Below are 14,504 nucleotides of genomic sequence, written 5' to 3'. Positions count from 1 at the left end.
GGTTTCCTTCAGCTTATCTTCAAATACCTCAGCAAACACAAGCCTGATCACATCATCCACATAACTGTACAAATATTGCAGTCAATAAATCTTTTGTTTTGATAATTTATTTCCCTGCTTCATACATTAAGTTTTTAATTATGAATGTATTTGAAATAAAACATTACTGCTTACAGTATGTCACTTTTGTGTTTTGGGAACATAGCCTTGTACTTTCCCTCTCATGCTTTTGTTACGGCTTGGTGACATTGTAATGGATGGCTGCAATATAAATAAGCAATACATTTATTTTAAAAGTAAATACTACCGTACTTTATTTAACACAGTTACTAAAATATTTAAATACCTGCACAGCATTCCAATAAATGGGAAAGTCACATTTTTTGCTGCAAATCTGAAATCTCAGGCTACGGACGGCAAAGGCATCCACTGATGATGGTGATGGAAACATTGTGAAACGATGCTACTGCGTGGGTTCCTATGATTATGCAGAGAAAAAAACTTTGTCATCATCAGTTATACATTTAAGACTGGTAGTGGTTTCACTAGCTAAATACATCATATGTGTTACATACCTTTGCTCCTCATATGCCAGTCTAACTCCTTGTACTGTGTGTTATGATGTTGCATGTTTGCATACAGTGTTAGTTAGAAGGATGTGTCCAGCTGCGAATCTAGGATATAGACAAATAAAACAAACATGTATTCAGTCAAAAAGACATATTATAACAATAGAGTACAACGATTATAAATCGTTAGACTATTCATTAAAACGTTAATGTATTACATGGCCCAACATTAGCAACACACATTACGTGTTTACTTCGTTTCAAAATCTAAGAAAGCTTCAAGTAAATACAACAGTAAAATACATATAACGTTAAACAAATCATCTGTACTTAACGTTAGAGTTTCTTGACTTGAGTTTGATCATGAGAACAAACTTTACCGGTAACAGTTTAGCTGGAACAGCTTAGCAAGTTTGTAAACACGTCTAAATAAACATCGATAAAAACGATAGTCTGCATAATTCAACATACACGTGTGTAAATATGGTACGTTGTTTATGAAATACATTATTACACTACAACACAATTAGCTTGCAAGCTTAGCTCTACACATAGATATATATCTGAGCTCTACACATAATGTTAAGCTCCGGTTACCGGTAACGTAACTTACAGTAAAGGCAAATAATAAACATGAATACTTACAGCCTGTGATCCAGAAGTGCACGGTAATCCAACTTTCAGGAGGAGACGTCGCGCAGCTTCCGTTCATGAGAAGCAGTTATTGTGAAAACTCCGTGAAGAACTTCTGACTGGATTTTTCCGGAACCGTATTAAAGATGTCCTCTGTGTAAGTCCATAAAGTGCTATTTTGCCCTTGCATCTAAAGAGACAGCGTCTACTCGAGAGATTTAATCGCTTAAACAATGAAACAAGAGTTTGCAAACAGAGTCAAAGCAGGGACTCACAACCTCCGCCATTTTAGCTCTCTTCTGACTCGGCGCTCCCCACCCTCGTCTTTGAGGGCGTACCCAAGCAAAGCAGAGAGGGCTGAACTATGATAATGTTGGTCTTATCTACGTCACCAATCCCAGGAAGTAAACTGTTGCCTACAATCCGAGTGTTTTTTGTAGTCCTCGAACGTTAGAGACGATAACTCGCGTCATCGTTTTCTTTGAGGTATGTACTTTTTGAATATCGTTAGCATGTACTAATACAAACTTACACACAAAAGGATGTTTAAAAACGTGTATCTCATAATAGGTGCTCTTTAATAAGTGCAACACAACTTGAATTAAACTGTGATCAAAAAACCCTAGATTAGCTTTAAACTCTGCTTAATTTAATCCTTGTTGGTGCAACCCACCTATAGAGTCAGTCACATAAGCCACCACCCAATCGACCCAATCTCTCTCACACAAGTCTTAATCACCATCACTTGCTCGCCCTCATCACCATTACCAGCACCCTTCAGTCTTACATCATCATCACTTACCTGCATGATGGACTCCCCCAGTTTACCCACCTGTGCACTGTTCTGCAGCTCAGGATCCTTTTCATCCACCTTTTCATCCTGTCATGGCAATTATGGTGGGCAGTGTCTCCTGCATCACGTCCACGGTGGCCATCTATCCTCCCTGGCTCCTGGTCTGGGCTTCACCTCTGTGGCTCCTAGTGCGGCCTGCACCACCATGGAGCCCGGCGCACGCTGCAACACCCTGGCTCCAATTGGAGAACACACCATCCTGGAGGCTTCCTGTACCCAAACGCAATCCTGTACCCGAGGTACTCTGTTCATGCTTTGGCACTCTTATGGCGCTTTTCCATTGCATAGTAGCCCATGGTTTGGTTTGGGTCAGCTTACTTTTATGTGCTTTTACACTAGGTGCAGTACTACACCCAATACTTTTTTAGTAACACCTCGGTCGGGGTTCCAAGCAACCTGAGCTGATACTAAGATGTGATGCGAAAACACTGTAGATCACTGATTGGTCTAAGAGAATCATCACTACCAGCGTCATCACTATAATGTAAAGGTTAGCTTTACCTTAGTGCTAGCTTGCGCTGTCTCGAGCAAACATGTTGTCATCTGTGCTCTGCTATAAGTTCCCAAACTCCCTTTTAGCAATGAAAAACATCCACAGGTTGAGAATCAGGAACACCATAGCAATTTTTTTCCAGACTTGCAGTTTGTGGCGGTGCATTTGCGACATTCACGTTCGCATATATGCTTAAATGCAACATATTAAAGGCTCAGCGGAGCGCGTTGACTGACGCCACAGGTGTTTGTACAGAAACTGTAATGTGAGACAGAGGTAGTGACAAACTCGATGTGCACCTTTCAAGAGGGGGGTCACACCAGCCACCACCCAAACAAGATAACATTTAAAATAGCATTTTAAAGAACTGAAAATATGACCTGTCTTCCATACCTGTACATGAATACAACACAGGCAGTTGATTTTAAGACCATCTGGATTTACTACTGTCCTCAGAAATACCTACTGCTTCCTGGCTCACTATAATCTCCTAATGAATTATTTGAGATGTACAGGGAAACATTATGATATTTGTTTGAATGAGTATGATGCTGGAGAAATGAATGTAGGTTCAGCTTCCACAAGTCCTCTTAACTGTGTATCAGAAGTGAGAAAAGAGAAGTGATTTACATCAATGTAAGTGAGAATTTTATTGATGGAATACAAAAGAAGGCTTGCTTGGAGGAAACAGTTCATTTTATTTAAATTGGTTTTGGTTAACTGTTTAAGGCCATCAAGAGAAAAGTCTACTTTGCTATTTTGTGTGCTTGCTTTCCTGTTGCCATATGTATTTGCTCCCTGAAGACCACAGAGATGTGTGGCCCTGAAATTGGAACACCAAAAAGTATGAGCTTCCTGGAGTGTCCTCCAGTGCTAAAACTAATATTGCAGGATAATTATCATGAATTTTTACAGCATGCTGAGCACATTTGTCCTAAAGGGGAATCTGTCAGCATTTCTGCAGATGGAATTTGTATTTTATTAGCTCTCAGTAAAATTGCCCTTTACAACAGGAAGATTAAAACAATCATCCAGTTTTATAGTCGGAGAAATAGGTCATTTAAAAATGAATGCATGAGCAGAGATTCAGAGATGGACAGGAAAGAAGATACAGAATTCATAGATAAAATGAACTGTTATTTTCTTGAAAATGTTTTATGTATTTTCAGTGTTAAAAAAATCCTTTGTTGCAGAATGACAGAAAAATTATTTACCTTGGCTCTGGAAGAAAATTTACAACTCTTAAGGTTGCCAATTTTGAGTCATACAGATGGCATTTGGTAAATGGCAAAAGATGGTCCAATTCATTTCTCAGATCACATGCACTGCAAATTCAATTTGAATAACAGATTTATGGCACCAGATGTGCAAGGACGATAGATGCGGCAAAGAGCATAATTCTTTTGCCAATTGTTTCTGCAATGGCATGATCTCTAATTACGGCTTTTTTACAGCATTGTCTATCACATTAGTCTTATCAGTTTTGTTTAGAAACATTTTGCTAAGGGACACAACAAAACAAGCATGATTAAAAAGAATAGAGATTGTTAGGTTTGTTAAGGAATGGCATATCTGGGCACAAACACCATCACATATCTAAAACAACTGATTGTTTGTTTCTTAACAAGAAGAGATTGCCAATACAAGCTTTTGAAGTTTTGACCGGACAAGCCTCGCTTGAAACCTAACAATTTAAACATTGATCTTTAAAAGCTTTATATAATTTTAATTCTTATGTGCTCTGAAGAAAGATATTAGCTTTTATATTATATCTACTATGCTAGGGTGCTCTAAGGGTGGCTGGGAATATAATAATAACTAAATTGCTAATGTCCTGATACAATATTCTGAGTGGTTACGAGGCCATTGCTATCTTATGAATTTGCCAAGTCAAGTAGTTGCTAGGCAGTTGCAAAGGTGTTTTGAGTGGTTACCTAGGGTGTTGGTTAGGTGTTCTAGTTCTAGTTGCTAGGTAGTAGTTTGACAGTTGCCAGGCAATTGCCTTAAAAAGATCAATGGTTGCTTAAAAATGCTAAAGTTAACAGATAAAGGGTTGAAGTTTGATATTGTGGAAATCATGTATGATATTGTTTAGATTCTTGTGGTGAGGTAGTGGTTATCTGTGAGAAAATATGTTTTATAGGTTTTAGCAGAAACACAAACTGTTCAAAATGTATCTATTATTAATAATGTCAGATAATAATCATAAAGTCGTAGCTTATCCAATAGGAAATATGTCCTCGGAATTACATCTCCCCCTCTGAATTAAGATGCTGTTCCCTCACCACCCAGAGCATTACATTTCCCAGAGGGACCTGTACAGCATTACCATAAAAGGCAACGTTTCTGAGAAAATACTGGGGGGAGATTGACAAACTGGTTAGAATAATTTTGCCGAACAACTACATAATAAATTAGGTCAGTTTACGATTTGCAGCGACAGGTTCATTAGCTTCCATGAAGATAACTATGTCATCTGGATAAGGAGCAGTAAGAGTTTTAGATAACATCATGAACAAGAGATGAATGAATTCCTTGCATTTGACATTTTGTCTTATTGTTAGTTTTCCCCACAGTCCACTGTGTATTTAAGTTTACTTATTGGTAACCTGTATTTAGCTATTATCTTTGTATAATACAGTTTAGTGCACACTAGTTGTATACTGTGCAATATTAAAAAACCACACTGTAAAACATTTGCTGTAATTATGCAGCTGGTTGCCAGTAACTTACTGTAGAAGATAAAGACATTCATTTAACTTCATAAATAAACTGTTGTCAGCAAATAACATGTATTTTTACAATAAATGTAAAATCTACAGTAAGTTACTGGCAGCTAGTTGCCAGTAATTTTTTAAAAGTGCATGTATTGTATATTAATTCAAAATAACCATTTCCCCAAGGGTTTTCCCTAAACATTTTCTAATTAAATTAGCCCTGATCAGTGGACCTTATCACAAGCTACAATTAACAGACCTGCCACATAAGCTGCCCATTAGATACTGTATTAGGTCTAAACAAGAAAACAGAAGGAAGTCGGGCAGCTGTTAGGAGCTCTGGCAGCTTTTTCATATTAAACTTAATAACAGAATGAACATAAAAGATGAAATGTATCATAGTGAGGTCATGCTACCCTTTCTTTCCAAATGACTTGTTTTATTGATAATTGTATGCTGCTTTAGAAAGGTCAGTAAAGAGCATAAGAACAGAAAACAATTTTACAATTTAAGTAAAACAGTTTTACGATTTGAATAGGAATTCTGAAATAAAGATAAAAGATGAAAACACTCAAAATGATCTACACCAACAAAATATCAAGCTCAATTTCTTTTACCTCAAGTAATGTAAAACATTATGCACACTGTATATTGCTTTATCAGCTCAATTTATTGACCTGATGACTTTTTATAAAGCGAATCTATAAAGTTCCCATCTCTTGTGTTCTAAACCATAAAATATTGAAGGAAATTAAATGGCAAACCCTGCAGGATCAATAAACACATTGCTTGACACTGTTCACTCAACTGTGGAGAGCTGTCCTGTGAAGTTGGCCACAGTGCTGAACTGCTCACATGTATAATGATCAAGACTTTTTCTAGGTTGTTAAATACAGAAGCACCATTTCTGATAGAGAAAGCACTGACCAAATTTTCTGCTTAATTAAATTTAACATCCATCCATTCTCACACGATTGAAAAAAGGTTGGGACTTGGTAAAAAAGACAAAAAGAGCAGCAAAAGATGAAAATTTACAGTATGATATTTCAGCTCAAATGCTACAGTCTTTACCTATTAAACTCCGATGATCACAGGACTTTCTTCCGTGGAACGTAACACGGAGCGATATTCAGAAATATAATTTTATTGATTCGAATTAACGTAATAGAGTAGGCAGGTGGTTCGTTTTGATTAAACTCAGATTGCTCTTGAATGTCATCCAAAATGATTAGGAAATTTCCCTGAAGCTAAAGAACTATGATTACAACCCAATTGCATTGAGAGTTAAATCCCGCAGCAATTGAAAGGCTTTTGGATGAGACTCTTTAGAGAAAATAAGTTGTTTGAGATTCATCTAATTTGTTCTCCATTTAGGATTTACTGATCAAAGTAAAACTAGTATATAAGGGCTAGAGTAATTTTAGTTTATTTGATTTAGCACTTTAAAAAGGTTTTTTTACTAATGGAGCAATACTATACTGTTGTAGTGGAGGATTTTATTATGCTTTCTTTTCATATTATTATACTTTATTTTTCATCCTATTTTTCATTTTTTAATTACAAAGTTCATTGAGTGTGTTTCACATGAGAATCATGTTTTTCTGCTAACGTACAGAATTATGCTCTTTCTGTCTTTTCAGCAAGTACAAATGTCCAAGGACTTAAACATCATGTGCAGTCCTATATGATAAGATAACGAATGAATCATTTAGCTAGAAACCCAGTAAACGGTAGAGTTTACTGAGAACAAGACATATGTTTTATGATGTCATTAGATTTATGTTTAACTGTTTGTTTCTTAATCAGTGACGAATTGAAGGTTGTTTCTCTAAATGACGTTGTAACTGATGATTATACGTGTTTCAGCATCTACTATAAATGTGTGTTCAGCCTTGTGATCGGGGCTCTTAGGTTTTTAAACTTCTTGCACCATGGGGGTGAGAGCCTATTCTGCAGAATATATAAAATTCAGACAAAGAAAATTCTGTCGACAGTGTGTCTGTGTGATCCTTGACTTTGACTCTTAGTGAGTATTATTTGATGCGGCTAAAATTCCACGACAATAATGGCGACGAGGATGCGGATTCCACAGCTGTAGACTCCAGGTTTGGGAGAGACTGACTGATCACCCCTGAGACAAGAGGTCTCGGGCTCCATACCCCAGGCCTAAGGGAAGGGAGAGTCTCAACCATTTCTGAAGTCAAAGCTGACGGAATCTGGAAAAGAACCGTTGTGGTGGCATCTGAATAGATAATACGGTAAGCGTTATTTCGTTCGTGACCATGGGTCAGGGTAATTCGAAAGGGAGTACAAAGTCAATGGATCTGGAAAATGGCGTGTATGCTCGAGTGATCAAATCAAAGGGCACGGGGGCGTTGGAAAGCGTAAAATCTGGGAGAAAAGGTATGATTTTCCTCCTAAAGGAACACTGAGTGTAAAAGCACTCATTTTATTAAGGGAAAAGATCATTGCGGATGGCAGAGAAATGAGAGCACAGAGTAAGATAAGAACCAAGGACGAACTGACTCAGACTAAGTCAGAGCTAAACATTAAGCAAATGTTTTTCCTACATCAGATTCATTACATGATGAACCTAACTTTCTTTTTTTTCCTCCTCCATATGCACCTGCACGTACCCCACCTGGGGTACATTTCTCTTATACAAAGGTACCTCTTCTAGACGGTGATCTCCAACCCCCTCCAAGAAGACTCCCACAACCACCCGCACAAGAAGCATTACCAAAAATACCAACTGCACCCCCGCCACCGCCAGCACAAGAACTATCACCTGGGCTAAACCCACCAATCCTCCTCAACAGCATCTTGGAAGAGGAAGAGGAGGAAGTCCAGATAAAAACATCAACACAGGAGAGGTAACATCCTGGGAATCCTACCTAAAGCAAATGTTCCTCGGGGAACTTCAACCTGTAATTTCAACAAAGGTGAAGCAAACCTGCATCGGATGGGAATCAGGAAAGCTGAGTGAGGTCATTACACATTCTCTACATGCTGAACGCCTGCATGAAGAAAAACGAAAGCAGCAGAGAAAGGCAAATCAACAACTATCTTCAGCTTTTGTCAAGATAAGCGAATGGGGCCAGCAACGACATAATCAGCACAGTTTCCCTTCACAAGGACAACGTTTCCAGGAGAACTGGCAACAAAGAGAAAGAGAGAAAAAGAGCGAAAGCAGTGGCAAGAAAATCAGAGAGAGAAGATTTGCTGGTATTGCGGACAGAAAGAACACTTGAAAAACCAATGTTTTCATTTCCTAAATTCTCCAGAGCAACCAGAATCCCAGGCGGACGCGGGAAACTTTGCGGGGTGTAAAGAAAAAGGGGACTGAAGCCAGGAGGGGGAAAGAGAGAATCGGACGGAAGGGGGTAAGTCCAATCTTGTTTTTTCTGCGGTTCAAATGCCATATTATCTGCTTGCTAATTCTGTTTTTCTGATGTGTGTGAAAGGGAAAGAAACGCTCTATGCAATGAAGAACTTGCTTTGCTTGATGCTGAACGAGAGGCAACATCTCTAAACTGCCTCTCGAAGAAATAATGTTTGAGGGACAGGCATTGTTGTTTATGGTAGACTCTTGTGCAATCAACTCTGTCATACGCAAAGATGAATTCCCATTTGTCACCTTGAGTGGGCAGTTTAACTCATCTATGAGTGCTACGGGGCATATAGTGAGGGAAGAATTTACTGCTCCACTCTGTTGTATGCATGACGGTAACAAGTTTATGCATATGTTCCTTTTATCTGACGCGTGTCCGGTAAACCTCATGGGGAGGGATTTGATGTGTAAAATTAATGCTAGCATCTTATGTAACAACCAAGGCCTGAATATTTCTTGTTGGGATCCCAGAATGTCATCTATATGTATGTCTCTGTTTATATGTGTATGAATGGGCCTTTCTGAATGAAGAGTTGCATGCTGAAGGGAAGATAAGATTGCCACAAGCCAGCGAGGTCATTCCAGCTGAAAACATGCATTGCACAAGCTCATGTTGTTGACATAACAGAAAGAGAGTGGCAAGAGAGATGGTTTTCTGTAAAGACAGAGGGTTTTGACTTTAACCCATATATGCTGGAATGACTCATGGTGTGTGGCACTCGTTCAGTTGACAGGAAAGCAGGAACAAATTTTTGATTTTGACAATTCAGTACCCCACATCTCCATTGCAAAAAATACTAGTCAGCCGTTAGAAATGCAGGTGAATTTGCAAAGGCCTGCAGCGAGGCTGTTGATTGGGAACCATTGGCAGATAGCATACAGTTCTCAGAGCAGTTATCAGCACACAGAAGAGATTATGCTGCTTTTTCATGGCTGAGAGAGAGAGAGTTGTAATACAGAAAGCTGTTTCTGCAGATTCAAATTTACAAAACAGTTTGTCAGTACACATGACGTGTGCTAGTATTGATTTACCGCAAGAGGTTCTTGACAAAGTACCTGACTACCTGTGGGCTAAAGAAAAATATGAGGGGTTTGATTAAAGGGTGTGAACCAGTAGTTATCACCCCAAAGAGTGATTACAGACCATGCAAACCTCAATACCCTCTGAAAAGGGAGGCGCTTGAGGGAATAAGGCCAGTATTTGAGGCCTTATTGGAGAAAGGGATAATTGTTCCCTGCCCAAACTCACCTGTGAGAGCACCCATTTTTCCAAAGGTCAGAGATGCAGGTCAGCCCACAGAGTGGAGGTTTGTTCAAGATCTCCAAGCAGGAAATGCTGTGGTACAAGCAAGAGCACCTCACGTGCCAAACCCTTACACAATTCTCTCACAGATACCAGCTGATGGCCAGTGGTTTTCAGTGTAGTGGATATTTCAAGTGCATTCTTCAGAGTTCTCTGTCCATTCTGATAGCCAGTTTTGGTTTGATTTTACATTTAAGGGGTATAGCGAGAGACGCACTATTTACAAACTCTGCATTGCATTGTTCATTACAGACACTTGTGTTGGATGATGATGTTGCTTTATTGCAGTACGTGGATGACCTCTTGGTGGCGTCACCGACTCAGCAGTCGTGCACAGACAACACCATACGGCTGCTCACTCATCTATCTGAGGAGGGCCACAAGGTCAACCCCAAAAAGGTACAGTGCTCTGTCCAGAAAGTAACCTTTCTAGGACACGAAATTACACCTATGGGTAAGTCTCTCTCTCCAAAGAGAATAGAGGCAATAGCTGACATACCAAAACCCATTACAAAGAAACAGGTGATGTCATTCTTGGGTATGACATCATATTGCAGGACTTTTATTGCTAATTATTCTGAGATGCAACAACCATTGCATGACATGATTTATGAGAAACCTTTGGCACCATCAGAGAAGGTAGAATGGACAGAGAAGGCTGAAAGGGCATTTGTGGAACTAAAACAGACATTACAGCAGGCACCCACTTTAGGGTTGCCAGACCCAAAAAAGCGTTTTATTCAAACTGTGGATGAAAGAAATGGCTGTATGACCTCTGTTTTGTTACAAGAGCATGGTGACAAGTTGAGACCAGTTGCGTATTTTTCAGGACGCCTTGATGCGGTGGCCAGGGGCCTACCAGGATGTCTCAGGGCAGTGGCAGCTGCAGAGAAAGCTGTGCAAGCGAGCAGTGAGTTTGTGGGGTATGCACAGCTACGACTGTTGGTCTCACATACTGCTCCAACAGCGCACATCTCACTTGTCTGCAGCAAGATGGCTGCGTTATTCCTGTGCATTGTTACAAATGTCTAATGTCACAGTTGAAAGATGTACAGTTCTTAACCTGGCGACATTGTTACCTACACCTGATGAAGGTACACCACATTGCTGTTTGTCTGCCCTACGGGAAGTATGTACACCAAGACCAGACCTTACTGACACACCCATACCTAATTGCACCCTGACATATTATGTGGATGGGTCCTCTTCCAGAGATGACAGAGGCATAAATAGGATGGGGTGGGCAGTTGTGTCTGACTTTGAAGTAGTGAAATCCGGATGCTTACCACCTCACAAATCTGCACAGGTGGCTTAATTGCATGCACTAACACAAGCTTGTAAAATTGCTACTAATCAATCTATAACCATTTACAGTGACTGCTTGTTTCTCTTTTAGAGGAAAGTTTACTCCTTTCTCAAATAGCTGTGTGCAAATGCAAAGCACACACCAAGGAACAGGACGTGATCTCCAGAGGAAATGCACGCACGGATGCGGAAGCATCTCTCATGACTACTAACAAAAACGTTTCTCTTACACAGATTTCCCAGGAAAAGGAAGCCGAAACACCACAGGAGTTACTAATAAGCATGCAAACATTTTCTCTTCCCACAGAAATAGCTCTATGGAAATCGTGTGGAGCTACCAAAACTCCTGAAGAAATTTGAATGGGTCCAAATCAAAAACCCTGCTTCCCTAAACACTTTTATTCCCATTTTGCTAGGTTGACACATGGCTTAGACCACGTGTCCAAAGGAGGAATGCTGACAGCCATGGCACAAAATTGTTTCACAAAGGGTTTTTCTCCTGTAGCGCAGAGACATTGTGAAAACTGTCATATATGTCTGGGTAATAATGTTGCAAGAGGGGTAAAAACTGCACCTGTGGGGCATCCCATTTCCTGAGGGACCATTCACACATTTAATGATGGATTACATTGAATTGACACCAGCAGAAGGTAAACGTTATTTTTTGGTGATGACAAACATGTTTTCGAAGTGGAACTGAAGCCACGCCCACCAAACATGCAGACAGTGCTGGGGTGACAAAAATGTTATTGAAAGATATTATTCCCAGATGGGGAATCCCAAACAAAATTTCCAGTGATAATGGAGCACACTTCACTGCTCAGGTGGTGAAAGATGTGGGTAAATTTTTGCAAATCAATTTGACCAATCACTGTGCCTACCACCCACATAGTGGAGCTGCAGTGGAAAAAAAGAATGCCACGATCAAGGCAAAACTAAGAAAAATGTGTGAAGAAACAAAATTGAATTGGGTTCAGTGCTTACCACTGGTACTCATGTACATGAGAATGAGGGTCAGAGACCAAACAAAATTGTCCCCTTTTGAAATACTTTTTGGAAGACCCGCACATATGGGGTGGGAACCACACAGGGCGACAGGTGATACCCTTCAAAATGAAAATTACATGTTGCAGTATTGTATTTCTATGTCTTCTATCCTTCAAAACATCTCAAAACAGGTTAAAGCAGCACTACCACGCCCCGCAGAGGGACCTTTGCACAACATCAAACCAGGAGATCTCGTGTTGGTGAAAAACCTGAGGAGGAAATCCTGAAAAGCCAGACGGTGGGAGGGGCCATTTCAGGTTCTGCTGACAACTCACACTGCCGTGAAAGTCGCGGAGCGTGCCACCTGGGTGCACGTTGCCCATTGCCGGAGGGTTGGTCCTGGACTGCAAGGTGTAAACCAAAGGGAGGACGGCTAGTCGACTGCTACGGACCACTTTTTCGTATTGGTGGGAACCACAGATACCTGTATACTGCAAGTTTATACGAAGAACGACACGAGAGAACTGCAACAGCTCACAAAGTATTTGAGGACGACTCCAGTATTCTGGGTTTGGTTTGGACACACGCACACGACATCTTTAATGTGGGTAATCGACACGACGCTTGCAGCTTAATAACTGTAATTACAAGACCAGCTTTGAGACCCCACATTAATTTAGACACTTAGATAATTTCATTCGAACAAGAAAGCAGGATAGCTTGGCACGACTGCACCGTGTGGTCCTACCAAACCCGAACCTACAAAGGAAATTAATCAACAAGGGCTCACGACCCCAACTCTAACTGTGCTCAGGGCTCACGACCCCAACTCTAACTGTGCTCAGGGCTCACGACCCCAACTCTAACTGTGCTCAGGGCTCACGACCCCAACTCTAACTGTGCTCAATTTCTTCAAGAAAACAAACTATTTTTCTTCTTTCAAAAATGAGATTCATGATCATACTATGTGTGTGTGCATTTTTACTTTTGCAACTGCACAGAACTATATGTACACTATGGTTAAGGGTAATAACCAGAGCTACGTAACGATGACAGTAAATGGAGTTATGAATAAATCATAAAAAGGGAGGAGTGTAGTGGAGGATTTTATTATGCTTTCTTTTCATATTATTATACTTTATTTTTCATCCTATTTTTCATTTTTTAATTACAAAGTTCATTGAGTGTGTTTCACATGAGAATCATGTTTTTCTGCTAACGTACAGAATTATGCTCTTTCTGTCTTTTCAGCAAGTACAAATGTCCAAGGACTTAAACATCATGTGCAGTCCTATATGATAAGATAACGAATGAATCATTTAGCTAGAAACCCAGTAAACGGTAGAGTTTACTGAGAACAAGACATATGTTTTATGATGTCATTAGATTTATGTTTAACTGTTTGTTTCTTAATCAGTGACGAATTGAAGGTTGTTTCTCTAAATGACGTTGTAACTGATGATTATACGTGTTTCAGCATCTACTATAAATGTGTGTTCAGCCTTGTGATCGGGGCTCTTAGGTTTTTAAACTTCTTGCACCATGGGGGTGAGAGCCTATTCTGCAGAATATATAAAATTCAGACAAAGAAAATTCTGTCGACAGTGTGTCTGTGTGATCCTTGACTTTGACTCTTAGTGAGTATTATTTGATGCGGCTAAAATTCCACGACACTGTACAGTGTGTATCACACAGCTTTGAAGTTTATCCCGCTCCACTCAGGACTGGTGTGATTGTACTCAATTTTACTAAAGTTATAAAAAATATACCAGAATTAAGAATCATAACCGGGTCATTCTTAAATTGGCGTGGCAAATGCAAGGTAGAAATTGTAAAAATGCTTGATTGTTTTCTTTTAATAAATTGTATTGTTATACATTCAAAATTAGTTTAATATGCTATATGCATTCAAATTTAAGGTTAATAACATGTTTAATTACATTAAAATAAAAAGAATTGGTGAAACATCCACTTATGTCTGTTTTGTTATTATGACAGTTACACCACAGACAGTATCACAGACAAATCAGCCTAAATCCAGTCTAAAATAGGGGCTGCCATCATGATAATTTCAAGATCAGAGGACATTTAGGAAATTTTAATACGCATGTATTTATTAAAATTTTGATTGAAAAATATGTACAATCTGACAGTTATAAACATAACACCACAGACACTAGTGTGAGACATGAAATTGTTAGAAACTTAGCTTACTAATTAATAGGAAGAATGCACTCACCACGCACCCCTCAG

At 39.5% G+C, this 14,504-nt stretch overlaps 1 long non-coding RNA gene across 1 annotated transcript; it reads right to left on the bottom strand.

Annotated features, from left to right (window-relative positions):
- Window positions 1–394: 394 nt before the first annotated feature.
- LOC141280930 (uncharacterized) lies at window positions 395–1,301 on the bottom strand. The gene is made up of 3 exons (XR_012335271.1): window positions 1,215–1,301; window positions 576–674; window positions 395–478 (listed from the first exon to the last, which is right to left on the bottom strand). It is a non-coding gene; the product is annotated as an uncharacterized lncRNA (long non-coding RNA).
- Window positions 1,302–14,504: the final 13,203 nt, after the last annotated feature.

Source organism: Paramisgurnus dabryanus, chromosome 17 (assembly GCF_030506205.2).
Source record: "Paramisgurnus dabryanus chromosome 17, PD_genome_1.1, whole genome shotgun sequence".
NCBI lineage: Eukaryota > Metazoa > Chordata > Actinopteri > Cypriniformes > Cobitidae > Paramisgurnus > Paramisgurnus dabryanus.
Note: the sequence above shows the minus strand (reverse complement) of the source record. Positions and strands in the feature narration are given on the sequence as shown.